The sequence below is a fragment of the Notolabrus celidotus genome, chromosome 3 (genome assembly GCF_009762535.1).
Source record: "Notolabrus celidotus isolate fNotCel1 chromosome 3, fNotCel1.pri, whole genome shotgun sequence".
NCBI lineage: Eukaryota > Metazoa > Chordata > Actinopteri > Labriformes > Labridae > Notolabrus > Notolabrus celidotus.
Window position 1 is genome coordinate 27,558,966 of NC_048274.1, and position 22,442 is coordinate 27,581,407.

Genomic DNA, 22,442 nt, shown 5'->3' on the forward strand with positions numbered 1-22,442 from the left:
GCTCTACCCCCCCAACTCACAGACACACACACATTTTCTTCTCACTCTTGCTCGGCCGTTGACGCCTCTGCAAATCAATAAGTGCAATTCTGGAGAAATACTGTGTCACCATGGCAACCAGGCCTCCTGTCCTATGGAGAGGAGAACTGCAAACCGTACAGTCTGGTTTCTGTCCCACCTTCTCCCCTCTTCCTCATCGTTTCATGAGTGGGGTGTATTTTCTTATGCATGTTAGTTAGTGTTTGTGACTGTGCTGCTTTTTTTCTGATTTCTGTTGTTTGATGACTTGTTTGATTAAAGTCATTGCAGATTTTTTTATAGTACTGCATGCAGCGTGATTTAAAGTAAACTTTCCCTTCTTTGTCTATGTCCATTTTTCCTTTTATATGCAGCTCTGTGTCACTGCACACTGACCAGCAGAGAGCAGGAAATAAGAGCTGAGAGGGACACACTGCAGAAGCACGCTTTGGTCGTCTTGGAGGTTTACACACATAGCTGTCTTTTAATGGTTACTGTAATCAGATGTTAATTAACACAAAAAGGTCTTTAAGAGGAACATCAATGTCTTACATACACTACCAGTCAAAGGTTGGCACACACATTCTCATTCAATGTTTTTTATTTATTTTAATTATTTTCAACACTGTAGATTAATACTGAAGACATCAAAACTATGAAATAATCTGGTTTGGCCATAATATGGATTACAACAGTAGTCAAATAGGGCTATTCATTGTGTACTAACCCTACCTCTGAACAACACAACTGATGGTCTCAAACACATTAAGAAGGCAAGTCATCCTACAAATGAACTCTTGACAAGGCTCATGTTAATTAGAAACCATTCCTAGAGAAGCAGATTGAGAGAATACCAAGAGTGGGAAAAGCTGTCATCAGGGCCAAAGGGGGGTACTTTAAAGTATCTAAAATATTAAACATATTTTTGTTTGTTTAACACTTTTTTGTTAATTGAATTATTCCATATGTGTTCTTTCACAGTTTGGTGTATTCAGTATTAATCTACAATATTGAAAACAATTGAAATAAATAAAAAACATTGATTTAGAAGGTGTGTCCAAACTTTTGACTGGTAGTGTACACACATCCAACCACCGTCAAATCCAGATTTGAGTTACACCCCTACAAAATATGCAGACTGTTTTGAGGGTGTCCAACAGGAAAAGGTATAAAGTTCCTGTGTGATGATTTCCATAGTGTTCGTTTTTCTGTGCAGCAGTGCAGCCCTGTCTGGTATACTGTCTGTTTTCGCTAATTGGAGTTTGCAACCCTGCTGGCTAACATAACAGTTACTGGCACTAATGTAGATAGTTGAGAGGTATTGACCAACGCCTGCAACCAATTGGCCTTAAGTCACGCCACCCTCCTCTACTGGCCCCCTTTGGTTCTGTATCCAATCGTCTTTTCAATTGCACCAGCACCCCACAAGGTTTAAATGCATGATCATAAACTGATTGAAAAGAAAAATATTTTCAAACTAGTGAATTGCTTTGCATGGACGGGGTTGAATTTCCAATTGTGAAAGGTCGTATGCAGTGGGTCGTGCTGGCAGCTGTGCTGGTGGTCACCATGGCACATGTGATGAAGTGATAGTGAAAACATTCAGATAAAATACCAAAACACAGACAGATAAAGTTTTTAACCCCAAAGCCCTCAGCCTAAAGTCTTATCAATGAGTCTGAATTAAGTCTTGATCCAAATCCTACCAGTATGGGACGGGAGAAACCCTTCAAGGTACGCTCATTTTAACCTCAGGGTGTTCTTTTTGCTCTCATTTGAAATGTTCATTGTTTCTTTAAATATCTGATCCTGATGACCTCATGTCATTGTTTTCTGCTTCTGATTTAAACTTTACTTTAAATTAATGCCAATTTATTTGTCCAAGAGTGCTCCAGCCTTCTCATTTTCATCAATTGATTTTTATTTATATGGGCTAATTCTTTGAATATTCTTTTATATTGTTTGGCTTTATTGACAGGGCAGCTGAAGAGAGACAGGAAACACGGGGAGCAGAGAGTGGGGTATGACATGCAGCAAATGTTTACGACCGGGAGTTGAACTGACAACCTCTGGGACGAGGACTATAGCCTCTGTACATGGGGCGCACTCAGACTGCAAGGCCACCAGCGCCCCTAATTATTTTAATATGAATTAAACCCAGTGAAGCATATTAACCCACATCCAATCTGTTATCCCTCTTGTCTTTAAATAAGTTGGAGCTGCATCTATGATAGGAAGAGGGGTACATCTATAAGTCAAGCATTGGTTATAGTTTGAGGCTTCTCTTCAGGGATGGACATAAACACTCTAAGGTTAGGAGGCTGCACCCACTTTTAAGATACACTGCGTATTTGTGTATCTACAGGAAGTGTGAACGTGTGGTTTTGTGTGTGTATGTATGTGTGTGTGTGTGTGAACCTAATGATGCAGGCTGACAAGGAGAGAGGGGGGATACCTTTCCAGTGTCCAGACTCTCTGTCTCCTCCCAGGAGGCGAGCTGCCTGACAAAACCCCGCACCCTAAAGACCACAGAGAGGAAGACCTGTCAGCACATGATGCTGCTGGCTGTCCATCAGGACACAGGAGGCCATGATGTGTTTATTTTGTCATGGAGTTGTTTAATCCTTAATTGGTCTGTTGTTTGATAAAAAATTAACAATGTAGATTATTTCCATATAAGTTATGATGCACATCTTGTCACTTGTCTCCTTTTTGTCACTTGCTTTTGTCATATCAACCACCTATGAAATTGTCTAAGTAGGTGTGTGTATGTGTGTGTGTGTGTGAGTGCACGCGTGATGGTGTGCATTTCCCCAATGCAGCTTGAAGGCTGAGGCCGCCACGCTCCAGAGATCTGATGGACACTAGCCATCAAAGGCAGAAAGACGTGTGACAGATATGCAGCTAAAAATACACTCATCCCTCTCTCACACACAGCGTCCCCCTTCTTCATCCTCTCTTTCTTTATCTTCTTATTGAAATTGTTTCACTATAAATTGACTTAAAATTATTGAAATTCAAAAATGATTTACAAAGATATCCCTTGTTTTCAATTGAAGGTGAGTAACATCTCTTAATTTGTTTTGTGATTGAAAACACAAGACCCATCCAACAATGCAGTGTAAACATATAAAAACATTATTGTTGTTGTTGTGTTTCTTCTTCCCTTAACTTTAAGGGGTAGTCCATATGTCTGTGGGTTGTTCCATTTTTATGAGGATTATGTGACTGAAAAGAAATTCAAATGCAGTTTTCATTGGAGTGTCCCCTGCTTGAACCAGCTACCTGTAGCTGTTGTTTTCACATAGCCTGAGGAAAAACTGCTTTATGGAAAAGAAAAATCAATGGTGAATTCATGAAGGACATTCAACGACATTCACATTCAACACTCTAAAGGAAGGATTAAAACATTCAACAGTGGCTCTCTGGGCCTTTGGAGACGACGCACATAGAGAAGGAAATGAAAAAAGGCAAAACAGCTCGATTAAATATAGACTTAGGATGTGAGCTTCAAGTTTTAAAGCATTTATGAAACTTTTTTAATGTTTCTTCAAAAACGTATAAGGATACTGCACAGTAAACGCAGAAGCAACTAAATCTACTTTTAAAAAAGTTTTCAAGAAATGCTGATATAGTTAGTGATGCCTTTTTATCCTCAGTCAAAACGTACAAACAGGAAGTACTCAAAGGCTCTTCAAAGGGAAATCAGTCAGGCTCTGTGGAGGAAATCAATGACAAGATCATCAAGGAGATTCAGAGGCATCATATCCAGCGCTGTGAGAGGAGCCTGAAGAGAAAAATTACCAAATACAGGTGATTATGCTGCTTTCTTCAAAGTGACCAGCGGCATGATGATCAATACTTTCTGTTTGTTGCAGTAATGCACGATGCAGAACATCTTAAAGCTTGTGATTCACCTCAGCTCATGTTTCCTCATTAAAGAATTGGAGAAAGGGAATAAAGTTGTTTATTACATGAATGTGTCAAAAACCTGATTGTGATTGGTCAAAACCAATCGGAGAATCTGCTCGAGGCTAGCTGCAGAAACACTGGAAACCACATAGACATGAATGGGAAAAAGACGATATTTGCAGCATTAACATATTTACAGCCTGGTTCAAAAAACGTAGATAATTTCTCTATCAGAACACACTGTAATAAGGACAAATAAGGACATGACTGACTTGACTCCCGGGCGGGAACACATAGCTGTTGGCTAGGAGGCTCAAACTCCGCTTCATTATGTCACACTCTGCCTGGTTGAGTTCCGCATTTCCAATATAGCTGCCGCGGTCGATTAGCTTCTAAACAGCGCTCAGAAACAGATGGGTGACTTCACGGATACTACGTCCATTATTTTATACAGTCTATGGTCAAAACCCCAAAACAACTGCAATGTGACAGCAGGGATATGCAGAAAAGGAGCAAATCATCTCTGCCTGTTAACACTGTAGCAAAAACGTTGGTTTTATTCACCATTCTAAATCACTAAAAGCAGGGAGGATATTTAAACACAGGAAAAGAAAAGACAGGTGAAAATGTATTGAGTGATTTGTTTACACGTAAACTCAAAAAAAGTAGCAGAAAAGGAGAGGACAGGAGGTCATGTACAGGAGTATGTCATCTGTAAAATCGTATATTTACATATTTGCGGTGTAGGTCTCAACAAGCCTGCAGCAACGAATTGTAGATTATGCAGCGTAACAGCACAGTAGGTCTGGTATTTCCAGCACTTACTTGTACAGTTATACACGTGCCCATTGCTCTGATTGCCTGCTTATGAGATGGAGAGCAAAGCTACTGTAAGTGAATTGGGTGTCTTCAATCTTGCCCAATCACTTAGAGCCTGTGCATCAGTGCATGTCATCCATCATGTGGACCAGACAAACGATGCATCAGCATTCTGCAGGACACTGGCGCTGCAGTCACTGGTCAGTGAGGCTAGTGGTTGAGGTTAGAGCCCCTCTGACACTCTGGGATAAAGGATGACCCTGCAATTACACCTGGACTGATATCAGACACCTGAGCTGACCCCGGGAGGTGAGCTCAAGTTGAAGGCTTTTTGTTTTGCTAAGTGTCAAAAAGGCAACATGGAGCTAAAGCATGAGCTGGCGTGAGGACGGATGAGGTTGTGTCAGGACACGCCCGGGAATTCAGGGAAGCGTGGAGAGAGGAAATGTGGAAATATATAGAGTTACAGTAGTGGAGAAATGTGTAACCCTCCCTGTCAGTGTGTGTGTGTGTGTGTGTGTGTGTGTGTGTGTATGTGTGTCTATGTGTGTGTGCGTGCGTGCTTGTGTGTCTATGTGTGTGTGTGAAGATATCACCTGTATGCGCGCTGTCACAGTATCTGTGCTGTGATGCTGGAACTTGCAGAGTTGTTGCTAGGACAGGGTCAGCTTGGTAACCTTGGTAACGTGACACCATAGGACAGTTGAGCTTATTACTAAATGCTTGACCCACACCTCGGCCGGCTCAGAGTGAAGGAGCCATCTCCTGATGGCCTAACCTAATCCGGAGATGGAGGGACTGTTTAATGGATTACTACACCTCTTCCCCCTCACTCACTCTGTTACTGCCTCTGCACATACACACACAAACAAACACACACACATACACATACACACACACACACACACACACACACACACACACACACAAACACACACAAACACACACACACACACACACACACACACACACACACACACACACACACACACACACACACACACACACACACACACAACAGAAAACCTGAACATCATCTCATAAAAGAGATGACCATAATAGTATTGAGGGGTTGGTAAGTGGTCACTAATATTGTGTTGAGGAAAACGTGTTCACATTAAATAGAGAAATGAATGTTGTTTTAAAGTGATCAGCTTGACTCTGTGTGAGAGAAGCAGCTGCTACTATTTATTTTATAGATTTATACACAGAACAAATATTTGCAGTATATATTTTTAATCAGAATTTAAAACAGAGAATGTGCAGACCCCCACACTGCCCTCCAAAGATGAAAATATCAGCCTTCTGTCTCCTCCCCTGGAGTGTGTATGGACACAACTTTGACTCAAATCCACAGTGAATAAATACTTATCTAATGTCCAAGACTTTATGTTTTGCACATTTAGCTTAAGCATCAGCCTCTTTCTCTGCTCAAAATGAAAAAAAAACTTGAATTTCATCTATATAGAAATACAAAATGCGATGAATTAAAGACATAAAAAAGCAGAAATGTGCCTTCCCACTGTTCCCCCCAAAACCACCCCCGCTGCATGTGTGTCGCTTGATATAGCATGGTGACGTTTGTGAAACTGGTTGACGACAGTGTCACCCAGAGGATCCTATAGAGCTGTAGCTCCCCCTGTGTATTGACCGTGTGCTGCAAAAATAAAACCTGGCACATGCAGCTCTCCCTGGGACACCTGCCCAGAAACCTGTGATGTTCTCCCATCAACACATTGTAACTTATAAGAGAAATTAACATTTATCACTCAAGAAGATGTAACATTCACCTGAATCTGAATCTTGTGCTCTCCATCTACAACTCTACACTCAAGCTACCAAACTATTCAAGACATCAAACGCTATAGCATTTTAAGGGCCGAGCCGTCAGATATAAGCAGGTCACACAGACAAACTGGAGCCCAGTAAGATGGAAACCCCCCACGCAGTTAGACAGAAGATTCCCCTGAGCAAAGCCATCGACAGGACAAACATCAAGGAGTGCCTCTCTCTCTCTCTCTCTCTTTCTCTCTTTCTCTCTTTCTCTCTTTCTCTCTCTCTCTCCTCAGTATGTCAAAGCACACCCTCCTGACCTCCAGACTCTAGATCTTCTCCTCACACCAGTGGTCACATCAAACATTCAGAGGCTACAGCTGCCCCGACATAAGACGACACTCATGCACACACTCACGCACACATAAAGGACATACTGTATTGACACTTATGTGTGCACTGTGCACCAGGACTCAAACAGACCTAAGAGGGGTCCAGAGGTGGCACATAGAGAGCAAACGACGTACCGTGTAAAAGTGTGAAGCTACTTTGAAACATGTTATGACCATTATACATATAACCCAACACATCTTATTTGGCTTGCATTAGCTGAAGAGCAACGTTGGAATCATACTCCAATTGAAGCAACCCGCGATTAATTAAAATCTGGTCTTCTGCTTCTTTAATCAGAGTGAATCCTCCTCAAACGCCCATGCTTCTGCCTTTGTGCCACACTGCATGAGACTCACAGTTGTAAAGGACTCTGTTGCATTACAGAGCTGCATGACAGTGTAATCCTATAGTGGAGAGACAGCACTCCTCCGATCTTCATTAGCAGGAGTTTAAATTCCTCCAGCCTCTCTGAATGTGCACAACTGGGGAGGGGGAACTGTATCCCAAGCCACAATGGGGCAGACGGAGGTGGCGCCTGTGCAATTTCATTTTGTTTAAAAATACTCCCCAAATGTTGTTAGGGCTGCATTAAAGGATCCTGTGTTAAAACAGGCAGGAGGGGAGGATTGAATCAGCTCACCATGGGCCGACACTCCTCACAGCTCCTCTTTGCATTAAAGGCCTGTTGGGTTACACTCTCAGCAGGAGACTGAGCTACAGCGGCCCACGCTAACTGCATTAATTCCTCTGTGTTGTTGGATATACAGCACCTGTGGATACAACTCACCCCGATGTCTGTAATTACTGTCTGAACAACAAAGCAATACATGCTGGCAGGGGGATCCAGCTCAGACGAGACTGAGGAATCTTCTCTGAGGACTTTGAAATTGAAGGATGTGAGAAAAATATGGTAAAATTAAGATTGGTCAGTGAAATGGTGTGAGGATTTTAACATCTTCCCCCAGTCTGACAAATAACATTTGACATGAGATAAAATAAATTCCAAACATCTGAGATTTGACCCCCGGAGCTTTTGCTGAATTACATCCCTGTTTACTTGTCTTTATAATCCTGGGATTGGTCTATCTGTGAAAAGAAGAGCTTCTTTTGATATGTTCTGACAGGTGTGAGGAACAACATAAGGCAGGAGACCTGTTTGTCAAACAAAAACACACAACAAGGTGGTCTATTTAATAATAGATTTAATCAAATTCACCAATACTAAATGTTAGGAATTAACCTGCCAAACATTTCCCAAATCAATCCTCTTTGAAACTGTATCACACTTTACCAGGAGCTGATTTGATGACTTTAAAGCACCACTCTGTCTCTCAGCAGCAGTCTTAAGCCTAATTTAAAATGATAGGTTACAATGGAGAACAAAGTCTAATCCTCACATTAGAGAAGAAAGAACCAGAAAATGTTGTTTATGAAATGACTCAAAGTGTTAATTATTTTAAAAACAGTTTAACAATGACCAATCCAAACATTCAAAAAGTTCTTACTTTGATTTGAATTTACAGTTTGAGGATCATTTAGTTGTCCCTGTGATTTTACAGCCTAATGAAAGTGTGCTTGGAAGCAGTACAATAGCAGAGGGGGCTGCTATTGTACTGCCAAATAAAATCAGCAGCACATCTGTGTCTATGGCCTGAAAGTGATTTGCTTGTTTTCAATCCTAAAGAGTATCAGTATGTCTGTTTGTAAGCTGTGCCTGCTTTGGCATCGAGGCCACTATACAATATATTTGAGTGTTCATGCTGAACTTTATTGTCTAAAATGAGTGTGGGAATTTAAACCCAATGTAAAAACCATAAATGTCCTTCAAAGTTTAGCATTCTGTCATTATTAAGACAGACTTCCCCTCGGCTCCCACAACTCTGACTAACTTTCAGCCTCCCTGTCTGCACGGAGAGACATGATGTGAGCACACATCTACGCTCAGCACTGAAACACACCAGCACTGTTGTTGCTCATCATTCATCATTCAAGGTTCAACGACCATTCTCTTTCCAAATGTTAAAAATTTAAATCTTTCAGCAGTCCAACCTGGAAAATTTCATCCATGTTTGTCGAGAATAGTCATTGATTTTCCTGCAGTCTGAATGGTGGAATTGTGCTCAAAAAGCTCTGCCAAGTGCATGTGGGATTCTTGCCTGTCCTGGCAGACGTCTATTTGTCTCTGTCTTATGAGGATTCAGCCTGGATCCTCCCTGTCCTGATTTACATCTGTCTGGCTGCTGGATGCTTTTCTCTCCTGCAGCGTGAATTCATCTGAAACTTTTTTAATAAATCAGGATATAAAACACTTTTAGTATTATGATTCAGTCCAAGACAAAATAAAATTAAGTCCATTTGCATCACATTATATAAGATCCTGTGTCACATCACGGCATGTTGTATCATACTGTATTGTGCATACAATACCATATTGCATCATATCTTATCATACTGTTTGTACCATATCATATCACATAATATAATACCGTATTCCTTTATATCATATTATATTTTATTGTATCATTTCATATCTAAATCCTATCTATATCATATCATACTGTATCACATCAAACAACATTGCATGGTATTGTATCATATAGTATCTTATTGCACAATATCAAATTGAATTGCACATTATTGATTGTGTCGCACCATATAATATTGCATCCTCTTGTATTAAATACCATTGCATCATATTTTATCATATCATGTTAGATTTTATCATATTGTATCCTGTCCTGTTGTGTTGTAGTGTATCGCATCTCATCTCAGGTAATGTCGCATATATTCTAAGCGAAAGGCAGAGGTGTTTACATCGTTTTTGTTTGGGTGAAACAGCTTGGGCTTTGATTTCATCAATTATTTACCCTTCCTTTCTCCAGCATTCATATCTACAAAAACTACAACTACCAAGGTATTATACAGCTGTCATTTACTTCTGGAATCATTTCTTTTAAAATAACACTAACATGCTTTTTTGCATAATTCTTTGAAATGAAATCCAGTGATATGTTTTGGGCCTGTTCAAGGCTAGAGGCGTCTTCTGAACCAAGGTGTTTAATACCCGATCAGAAGTGTGTGGCACACGGATCACGAAAACCCTGTGACAGCCATATTTTGTGTCGCTCCACATGAATGCAGGATCTCAGCCAACCAGGCAGCAGTGGCCTTCTCTTTATAGCACAGCGGCTCATCCAGCTTCAGTGGTAGAAAAAAAACACACACAACCTTCCCGCAAGCACTGGCTAGAAGACAAAATGAGCCACCTCAGGGTGGAGCAACTAAGATACACACCCAAACCCTAGGCTCACACAAAAAGTTAACAAAGATATGTCGGCCATTTCGGCACTATAGAAAGAACCCCTGCCAATTGACTTCCAATTATTTATTCCCAATTGGTGAATGATTTCAGTTTAACCCAAATATTACTCTCTCCATTATTATTATTTCTTTCTCTCTATATCCCCCTCTCAGTGATATATTTTAAGCTACTCAGGTGTAGGCAAGTGTGTAAAGCCATTATGTATTGTGTTGAGCAAGTTCAATATTGTGTGTCTTATATGTCCAAAAAGTTATTAAAGATATTTAAATATGTACGTGGGCTTAGCCTAATGGCTAAGGTGCGTGCCCTTATAGTGGTTGGCCCTGGTTGGATTCCAGCCCACCTCTCACATGTCGTTCTCTCACTCTCTCACCCAGTTTGGTGCTCTATTCACTGTCCTCTCATATCTAAAATACAGGTTTGAAAGTACAAAAATCTAACTCTAAAAAAAAATATATATACAAATATATTCCTAAAAGCCAGAGTGTAAAGTACAAACAAAAGAAACTTCTGACCAGGTGGAGAGCCAATCAGAGTGTGGGGTTGTTAGACCACTCTGGGGGCTGAAGAAGAGTCTTATAATTTTCTTCTTGTTTTGTTTATCTGTTAAGAGTAATCCTCTGAACAGCTGTTATACAAATGATTTACTAAATACAATCATACCACGAAAAGAAGTCCTTCATGTTTACCACTAAAGACAATCAGGTCTTTATTTTGAGAGTAGACTCATGTGGCCATTGATTTAACTTTATTAGACATTATCTCATTATCTGAAAACATTTCTGTCTGCTCTATTTTCTGCTAACAGTCATGCTTGAGCCATATTATCACAGGCCGACCATGAATAAAAAAATCTTTTTTTATAAAGCGCTTTCTCACTTTCACCATTACATTCCTCCTCACATTCACTCTTTCACACCACATTCATAAACGGATGCAGAGGCTGCTATGTAAAGCACCAATCAGTATTATCCTAGTCACATACCGCAGGCACAGCCACCGGGGGCATCGGGGGTAACCACAGCCTCCTCTCTCTGCTTACATCTCATCAATTCTTTTTTCAAAGAAATAAAAAGTAATTGTTTAGCTTATAGCCGTCGTTTGAAAGCACAGATTGTTTCGTAAAGGCACAATGAGATATAGTTCTCCTTTTACAGGGTGTCGACAGGGTTTCATTCTCACTTTATACCATCAGACAGTGAATACACACTCTTCTGTCACACACCACCACAGCACAATGACACTGAGTTGCTGAGTGACCCGTGTACATCTGCCGCGATCAGCGAAGAAGAAAGAAAACACATTAAGGCCATTATTTTGAAAAGGTTTTCATCAATGAGATGGGGCCCTTACATCTAATAGAGACAAGACGCCGGCTATTGCAGGCATTTTTTTTCATGTTCCTGCAATCAAGAGGCCCTTCAGGACTCATTACAAAGGCTTAATTGCATTGAATAACTGTGGATGCTCAGAGAGGGGCTGTTGTGTTGCAATAGTGTGTAAGAGTGTAAAGGAAGAGCACAGAGGAAGGAAGAGGGCGACATATATAACGATGTGCTGTTAGATCATCGAAGAGGTTCAGAAACACACAGTCCAAGTACGAGGTCAATGGTCTGTCTTACCTCTCAAGCTAACTGATGGACGTTGACCCTCCCCTTATGGACTCCTGAAAACAAGATGGATCTGGTCATCCTCACATTTGCACTCTGTGAAAATGCCCCAAGCATTCATCAAAATGACACACAAAGAAGCCGACGTTTGTGTATTTCCAGCGTGCTGGAACACAACGGCAGAGGGCTCAATTCAACTTCAGGCAGTTTAAGACTTAGTCAAGCGTTCTGGTTCATTATTACGAGCAGGATTAGGCAGCTCATTGATTTGAGCTTTATTCATGATAACACAATGATGTGTATTTTGAGAATTAGCAGAGCAATATAGTATTTCGATACACTGACTCTGGTATTCATACCCCTTCGGGGTAAATTGCTCAGCTTAATCAGATAAAGCCATTCATCACACCAGCGCTTTTGTTGAATCTATTAAGCTTCATCTTTTTATGATTAAGAGCTTTTTAACTGATTTTTTCCCTCTCCTTCGAGCCCCAGGTGGTTTGTAGAAGCTGCTACAAACATAGATATTTCTTCTCTGCATGTACTACAGCATATGTGTGTGTCTGTGTGTGAGTGCGGCTAGCATTGTGAGAAACGTTGAGTGCGTGCGTTACAGCTGAGGCGAGCTGAGGAGAACAAAACCCGGCTGGTTCGGAATGAGTCCTTTTTATCAGGCGATCGGTGACCGGTGGGAAACCTTTGGAGCCCAAACTGTGTTTTAAGTGAGACTGCAACTGCTGGGGCCATTATCCTTTCACTCTTAAACCTTTCTCTCTCTGTCTGAATGTGTGTCTGTATATGTGTGCATACATGTGTGTCCATGCCTATGTGTATGTGTGTGTGTGTGTGTGTGTGTGTGTGTGTGTGTGTGTCCTTCCCCTGCCTTGAAAGCCCTCGGAGCCTCAGGGAGCTGTGAAAAATCAATACTCTTCGGCAGCTCTGCCTCTTTATTCATTTAATAACTCACTACCATTGCATTACTGTTCCACTGATCTCCCATCACAGGGCCCAGATTGACACCTTTGTGCTCTTTTACCACACTGGAGTTTGATGTAATCAGTTAAACCTCCACCTCACGCCTGACACATGCATCAAATGGACCTTGAGTATGAACACGGGTGCATCAACAACACTGCAATATGAAAAAGAGGAGTCAAAGTGTAAGTGTGAGGGAGGAATCTGCTTGTGTCTGCCGTCTGCTTGATTGTCTGACGCTGTAATCCTGGAAGTGGGCGTCGAACAGGAGTAACACACACAAATAACAGGGGCAATGTGTGAAAGCGAGGCTGGGAACAGAGGGACCACCTACTGTGCATACTGAAAGATTCAAACATCAGCTGTATATGTGTGTGTGTGAAAGTAGAGAAATCAAAGCTTTATCTATGCACAATACGCAAGGTGAGGTGCGATGACAGTTTGCACTGGGTGACGAGCACGAGTCATGTTTGTAATGTTACAAACTCTGACACAGGAGGACTGTGTTTGCGTTTGCATACTGTATGTGTGTGTGTGACTTTGTGTGTGCACATGTACAGTGATTGTGATGCTAGAGGTGGGGGCTGCCTCCCTGTGTGGGACTCGGAGCAGAGAGCAGGTGGGCTCGGGATGGAGCAGAGAATCTGTATTGATTGTTTTTGTGCCTCAGAGCTGTTTAGCCGTTGTCAAAGCTGCCTCCACCAGCTGAGAGGCAAATTGCAGCATTTACACCGGGAGGCGTTTTCTTTTCTTTTTTTAATCTATTTTTATATTTATTTATTTTACAATGAGAGATGTATCTACTGTCTTCTGTGTCAGAGGATTTTCTCTCTGCTCTATTCACAGTATCAGCTAAACGGACAAAATGACAAGGAAGGTTAGGCTGCGGCTGCGGTGTTCTTTTTTATTTTCTCTTCGAGAAATACAAAGTCTTTCACTAAAACAGACGAAAAGTTCACAGCTACCACATATGCAGAAACCTTTTTTTTTCAAATTAGGATTGCTTTTTCTAAAGTTACCACAATTTGTAGGATACAGCACAATTTACTACAACAGAACACTCATGCCTCTTTTTTGTTTTTGTTTTACTGTCTGAAAGGTGAAGGGGTGCATTGTTATACAACAGGCCATGTATGCTTGAATATATAATGCTTGCATTTCTTTTTTTATTTTTATTTATTTATTTATATATTTTGGGGCATTGTGCCTTTGTGGATTGGACAGCTGAAGAGAGACAGGAAACGTGGGGAGTGAGAAGGGGGGAGGACATGCAGTAAATGGTCAAGGCTGGACTTAAACCTGCAACCTCTCCGAAGAGGGCTATAGCCTCTGTATGTGGGGTGCTTAGACCACTAGGCCACCAGGGCCCCAGTGCTTGAATTTCTTAAGAGTTGTGCAATAACTTGAGGAACACTGACAAAATTGTGTACTGACATCATCTGAAGAAAGTAATTATTCAGAGGTTGCATTTATAAAACAGAAAGAAGCACAGATCCTTCATTGAAGACAACAACTTTTAGTACTTACACTACCCCCCCATCCCCCACACACAGATGCACATTCCTAGCATGATGTGATTTACTAAGTTTTGTCTCACCTCAGCCTACAGAAGGGTATAGAGGCTGACACCATGCAGATCTGTTTTCAATGACTTTTGATATCAAATTGGAGTGTTTGCACATGCATATTTACCATGCATCATTCTAGACGAGAGCGCATTCTTCTGCAAAGAAATTGATGAAAGAAAGTAGACGAGAGAATAAAAGGGTTGACACTAATCAGCAATAATAACCAACGGATATTATTGTTCATAAAAGAAGATGTAATTGGACTTCAATCAGGGACCCCCCAGTGAGTAAAGTCGAGACCAATGCTTGTTACTGAAGCCAGCGCGTTAAATCATCAAATATGGTGATAGATCCTCAGCTGTACCAGAGTTAGTATCTTGCTAAGTGCAGGCTGACCAAAGCAGTTTCATGCAGTGTAGAAAGCAGGGAGGGAGAAAGATGGAGGGAAGTAAGCAATCAATCAAAAAAGGAAGAAACAAAGAAGCTAAGAAAGCAAACAGATGTTTACATCGACCACAGAGCAGCACTGCTCCATTATGCAGCTGTAGGACCCTGTTGGCAGACCAAAGATAAAGACAGAGAAAAACAGACAGGAAAGCGATATGTCCAATGTTTTACCACCATAAAGCACAGATTCAGGCCCACAGCACTTTACAATGCCATGTTTTACCTGATAGGTTGAGTCATCAGAGCAGAGGGTCGAGCCGATGACTTTATGATGGTGCTCGAGCAGAAGACGCACACTACAGTGTGTTTGCTGATCCAATAAGGCAGCAGGGAAAGTTAATGACATGAAAGGAGCTGCTGTTTGACAAACACACTGAAACACATGATTGATTGATAATCCAGGAGGCCTCAATGCTGCGTCAGTCAATACTATAATAGCATATATGTGGCGTGTGCTAAAGTGGTGCATGAAAACAGGCTTAGAAACATGCGACGACAGACCATTCAGAACTAATTGGTGGTTGGAGAGTGTTTGGGTGTAATAAGAGGGGCGGTGAAAAATCAAGTGGTTACAGTCTATATGCAACTACTACTGATATGCTGTTTAGATGGACCCCAACCTAAAACGGCTAAAACGGATGCATTCACTGACCTACTTGATAAAAAGACAGATCAAATGTAAGAAGCATTTATTAAACAGCAGAGTGGAGGCTGTGAAAAAAAAGATGGATACACATGACATGTAGTTTATTGTTCCTCGACTCATATATAAATGTATTGTAATCCATGCTTAGAATTAAAATTAAGAACATCCTTAAATTGACCAGTGTGATTAAATACTTGTCGTCTTTTTAAAAAATGTTGGCCAATGACATTCTTTCAATTTCGGTGGCATAATTTTCAAAGTCCTATCAGTCATTTGTTCACTCCTGGAAATTTTAAATAACAACATCAAAAGATTACATAAATACGATCCAGTTGATTGTTGTTTTTTTTAAGTCTTCAAAAAATGACTCTGCCATTTTCAACCTTCTACAAATTCTTCATTTAACATGAATTATTTCTCACTTTTAGGAAAATCCCTGTTGAGACAAAGAGCTAGAGAGAAGAGATGTAGAGAAGAGCAGAGTTACTGGGTGTGTTGTGTTGCTGCTTGGCTCGGCTCCACGCAGAGAAGCTGACATTAAATCATGCATTGTGCTTGTTTGCGCGTGTGTGTATGTGCGTATATGTGTGTGTACGTGTGTTCTTATTGATTGGCTTACACAGCTTTATAGCGCTGCGTTGTAAATGTCATGTTTTTACAGGCTACTGTTTGATATAAACCTGATTAAAGTATTTGCGTGCTAACACAGATTGCAAGCAGCAAACGGCTACAATCAGACGATTACTCAGCAATTAGGAGCCGACTCAATGACTATATGACTGTCTGATCAAACAAAGTAAACAAAGTGTTTCCGTGCGTCCTCCTCCTCCTCGTCCTCCTCAGTCTTTCTCTGTGAGTTCAAGTAATCACTGCACTTAACAAGGCTGCCATCCTAAGGCCCTATATGTGTGTCATTGGACACAAAGCATACATCTGTACTGTACTGTATTACTACATTACATTATCAGTATATTATCCATAAGTGGATCCACATTGAGCACAATAGAGAAATCTCAGAAAATCTCAAAGCTGAATAAGACTGGTGAGCTGTTCTTTGAAGTACTGTGTGGTAGTTTAACACTCAGGTAGGTTCCTAAAGTATTCTCATATATTTATACAATAGTTGTATCAGATCAAACTGTGAGTTTTACTACATCACATCTATCTAACAGCAGTTACTTGTTGAAATATAATTTTGCCTATGAAACATTCGACCATGTTATTAATCATGACACATTTCTATTCATTAAACGACCAATTCAGATCCATTATCTAAAGTAGCTCGTATTAAATCAAATTTTAATTATGTGAGGAAATAAAAGGAGAAGTAAAACTAAAAATAACATTTCAGAGCCACTGAATACTTAAAGGTTACGTTTTAAAACCTCTTGCTTTTGTTCATGAGTGGAGAAAACGTTTGTATGAAAGACAAACAGAAACTCTACATTCATTCTGCAGCTGTGATATTTGCGCGCACGGCTATGACGCACGGCTTGTGTAACGCAGTGATAATACCAATCAATAATAAAGATCTACATCTATGCTATACGTTGTTATAAAACACTTTTCATACTAAACCTTTGAAAACTGAGGTGACATTTTATTGCTTTTTAAACCTTTTCTTTTGTGTTTCATATTTATTAAAGGATATAAATACTTCCTCTATTTTATTTGAATGTTTTTTTATTAAAATCCACCCGAATTCATTTCATGCATTTTGAAATCATTTGATTTCCTCTTGTTGTTACTGATATAAATGTAATAGTCACCTGTTTGTTGAACATGTTTGACTACTCAGTTAGTATTATCTAAAGCGATGGTGTGTTGTCTTAGCAGTGACCTGATGACTAAATGCACTCTAGGTTTGTCATATTCAGAAAGCACAGCTGTCACTGATGACATTATTCCTTCAAGTTGGTGGAGTTCTCATGTTTAAGTTTACTGTTTAAATCCCTTTACAGCTAAAAAGAATCAAGTAAGCTCTACTTGTTTTACATCATTCACTGCCTCAAACATTTGTTTGTTGCGCCTGTATGTTCCGTATTAACATTCTTCATAGACGTGTTGGAGTCAAATTGTGCCCCCTCAGAAGAGTTCGGTGCACTCCATCCCCTGAAGACATTTCTCTTCTTCGATCTCGTGTGGATGAGCTGCTCGGTGACTACGTTACACTCATTGATTTGGTTTCACAGATGTGTGAATGTGTGAATACAACGTATGACCAAAAGCAAAGACCAGCCACGTCTCTGATGATAACTAAGGTTTTCAGCCCCACATGTGCATCTTAATCCATCACTGGTGTTGGGCTCTACTGTGGACTTAGAGCTACACCCAGTGGCTCAACTACAGAGCTGCAACAACAACAGAGAGAGGGGGTGGGGGGGGAGGACAGTCTACTGTTTAGTTGATGACCCTGTTAGTAATCGTGAGGAAAAGCACAGTATTTAGAATTATTACTTTAAAGAATTTAATCTGTTTGTGCTCTAGTTTTCAAATTAAAAAGTTTATTATCACACATAAGGGCAAGAAATCATTGTGTCTGAAGATTTAAAGACAAAAACAGTTGATCAAAGCCAGTTTAAAGCTCCTGTTATGTTCATTTCTCTGGAGCAGCAATAATGTTCCTGGGTCAATTTGCCCCGGGCATATTCAATCATCCAAAAGTGTCAGAACCCCAAAAAATACCAATACACAATTTTTTTTTAATCTAATGTTTAACTCAATTACTGACCATTTAAATTGGTCCTGTGAGGAGCCTTCAGGCGGGTTATGAAACAGACCACAATTTAGACAACTGCCTTTATGTGACCTGTGAAAGCAAACTAGACCATCAGTGACAAGAGAGTTTTTATGTTATCATTATCTAAGCCTATAATTGCAGCTGCAGCAGGTGTGAGAGGAATTTTATATTCCCCATTGCAAAGTTTCACAGTGAGAGATATGACTGAATGTTAAAAGACAGAAGGAGTAGAATATTTCATACACATGTATGAACACATTGGCAAAAGATAAGAGGTGCTGCTGTGTCCACTAGGGGCACCAACATTAACAGAAACCACAAGTTCCTGGCTGGAGCTTTAAGTTATTTACTCTTTTCAAACCAAAATGAAACCAAAAAAAATCTCTTTCGTCTGACACACAGCATGAGAACAAGTAATAAAAAACATCATTTTAGAGCCAACTTAGAGAAAAAACATACAGAGATTTAGAGATTTAAGTTGTGAATTTACTTGAATTTACTCATAAATAAAAAAAAAGTGATGAATATATAAGAATAAGGTCATACATTTATCAAAAACAGTCATCATTTGATGCTATGAGCTTGAGTCAGCACCATAGACTGTATAAAATATGGACGTAGTATTTGTGACACACCCATCTGTTTCTGAAGCGCTGTTTGAGGCCAATCATATTCTGCAGCCATATTGCTGCTGTTGAGCGATAGTGACGTAAAGAGGCGGGCTTTGAGCCTCCTCGCCAACAGCTACAGTGTTCCTGCCTGTCAATCAAGTCAGCTGTGCCTCTCATTGGAAAACTCGTAATCTCAATATCTTCGAAATTGCAGCGTTAGAATAAAATTCACCCGCCCTACAGTGTGTGCCGATCGAGAAATGAGCTATCCAGACTACACTCGTCTTTTGTACCAGGCTGACATGACAAACATGTTTATTTCTGCTGTTAAGATTGTCTTTTTTTAATTGGTGTGTATGTGGTTTACGGAGCCAGCCTCAAACAGATCCTTGATGAACTGCATTTTTTAACACTTCCTCATTGGACTCATATTTTTAGACCGGAGGTTGCCGCTTGGTCAGCACGTCCATTTATGATACAGTCTATGATCACATGACGTCAAAAACATTTACCAACTTTCAGTGATATGAAGTGTCCAAGTGATCTAGAATCATTTTAAATGCATCCATTGAAATAAGCTTGTAAAATAATAATAATGATACAGCTGATTTAAAAAAGGCAGTGTATTAAGCGCATTGAACAGCTCTTTCCAAGGTCCAGGACGGACCTCACAGACAGTTACAGGAGAAAGTCCTGTGAGCAAGGACAGTAACCTTTCAAACTTTTTAAAACAATAAAGATCTGTAGGCAAGATAAAAGGCCAAGAGTAAAAAAAGTTAAAGCAACACTGAAGCAGATGATCATATATTATAAAATGACTCATCTATAGGCTGTATACCCTTTTAAAGGTGTCTTTTAGGTTGACGCCAGCACTGAGGGAAGAGCTCTCCCTGTTTTAATTAAATGCCAGCCTCAGCAGGAGTGTGCTGCTGGAGGTGGCCTCCCTCCAGTCCTCTTCACTTCTTGTCTCAATAGAAGTTGTGCTCCTGTTTGACAAAATGCTGCTGTAAAAGTGTACACATGAAGAATCTGAGGAAGAGTGTCAATAATACTGCTGAACTCACACTGGATGGAAACTTGTATTAGAAGTATCTGTCAGTGATAGGCTAATCAAAAGCAGTGATCGTGTATTTTTATTTTACTGTAAAAATTAAACGCCAAAGCAAAACATGTTGACAAAAATGTATTCCAGTGTGGGGGGTCTTTCCTTCCGGACATGTGCTCAGCTGATCATTTGTCTCTATGAGACATAGCTCACTGTCTGATACATGGCAGCAACTTGAGCTCCCATTGGAGAGCTGAGTGCTGGGACACACTAAAGAGGAATTTGAGGTTTTAGCAATTGCAGTAGGTTTCCTGGCATCTCTGAAACGAGAGGTTGAAGGGGATCAGTGACAGTTGTTCATATCTTCAACCTCACTTATGGAAGCTAATACATCTTACACACTGCTTTTTAAACTGGGGTTAATGTGAAACTGATTTTATTTTTAAGCAGGTCTGTTTTACTAACAGTAGCATATGTCAAAATTCATGAAATACCAAAATATTAATCCAATACCAAATATTTCAGTAATCTGACATGACCTCTCTTGTTACTCCTCTGAAATTATTTTTCGCATGTACGTAAGTATTGTTTTTTGTACAGTGTCCATCTTCCAAGTCATTGAATGTTCTCCACACACTTCTTATTTTTAAAACTTTTAATTAAATGTACCCAAATGTAGTTTTTTATCAATCAGTGCTTTTTTAAATAAAACTTTTAAATAAAAGCAAGTAATGTTTTTGTAGTTAATCACATTTGACATAATTGTATCTGTTCAATTATTATTATTATTTTTGTCCTTCATTCAAGTTACAAAAAGGTTCACGTCAAACCTGGTGCAACTGTTGTCATATACAAAGATTAACAGCACATGTAATATGCCACTGTGTTTTTTTTCAGTGCATTTTCCTGTTGAGACTTTGATTTTGTGTATCAGACTTTACGCTGTGTTGTAATCTACAAAGCTTAAATGATAGAAGTTGCAATAAATACATCTTCTTTCTGAGAGGATGATTCCATTTATCTTTTAATCAAATCAGCCTATACATTTTCCAGCTTTGCCTCTTAGCAACATGCAGTGTGCTCAAGTCCGAGAAAAAGACACGATCACAGTTTTGACCTGTGTCATATAAGTATATTTCAGTATATACATTATATCACTGCATCTCAATCAAAGACATATTAGGCACCTGTGTGTGTTATTATCTTGTGAGTGTGTGTCTGTCTGTATGTTGAGGACTCCCTGGGCAGAGATCCCTGGTGGCTTTGTGAATATGCATGGCAGTCTGCATGCATGATTAATTTCTTGAGCAAATGTCAGCGTATGGGATTAGAATGTAAATCTGACTGTATGCCTGCAGTGCATATAGCAACGGCTCACCTTTGAAATTTGCTCTTGCAGAGGATTGATTCACTTACATTCTTAGGTCTGCTCTGGAGGTGACACAACATACCGCTAAGATAAGCACATTTAGAAGAAGTGATTAGCTGTGAATAGATGTTTTAAAATACATATAAATATTGTATATATTATGTAGAATGTTATTTGTTATGCATAAGCTGTGTGTTTTCCATATGGATGTTCTACTTTCAGTCTTTACAGCAAATGTTTATTCAGGAAAACTCTACATCTGAACAAGTCATGCTAATGCAAATATCGAGAATAAAGAACTGTTAGTGAAGCAGTGTATCAGTGCCCCTCAGGTTACTGTATATAAGACAATATCTGATTGCTCTGTTCGGTTGTTATTTAGGCAAATTGTATCTAAAAGGCTTTAAATGTAAATCTATACGAATAACAGATTAGTTCCAGATATCAAATCTGCCTTTTTGTTTTATAATGAATATGATTCAGCAGTGTAAAGACACCCTGAGGGCAAGTTTCTTATCATCCCCAACCAGGGAGATCAAAGTGGAGGCTAAGCTGCTCAAGAAACTAAACCCCCTCCTTCCCCAGTCACACCATCTCTGAATAAATGCCTTTTTTGCACATAAAGATGGTGTCATTAACCATTTAACCACTGCTGTGCATTGAAGCCTTTAATTACTGCTGGAACTTGAAGGAAAGATCTACAACATACCATGCAACACCTTTTACAATACAGCAAATCTACACTGGAAAACAAAGGACTAAAAGTGAATGATGGTTATGAGAAGATTCCCCATGCCGTTTCATTTGAGCTTACTTTTCCCTCTTCTTTCCTTTCATTTGAAAAATAAACTGGGATGCAACAATTAACTGTGCCTGATATGTTAAAATATCTTTAACCGAAGGAACAAAGGGACCAGGTAAGGCTCCATTTATTACCCCAAAGAATAAATGTTTTAACAGAGAAACATGTTCATCAAGAGACATTTGAGAGCTGCTGCTTTGGGTAATCATTGCAAACGTTTAACATTTCAGCTGCCATAAATTGTGTTTATTATGTGTGTAATGGGATTGAGCTCAGTGGTATGCCAGTATGGAAGGTGTATAGGGAGAAGCAACTGAGCTCTGAGGGTTGGACAGAATTCTCGCTAATGAACCATGATGGATGAAGAAAACGATTCATTTAGATGAGGAGGA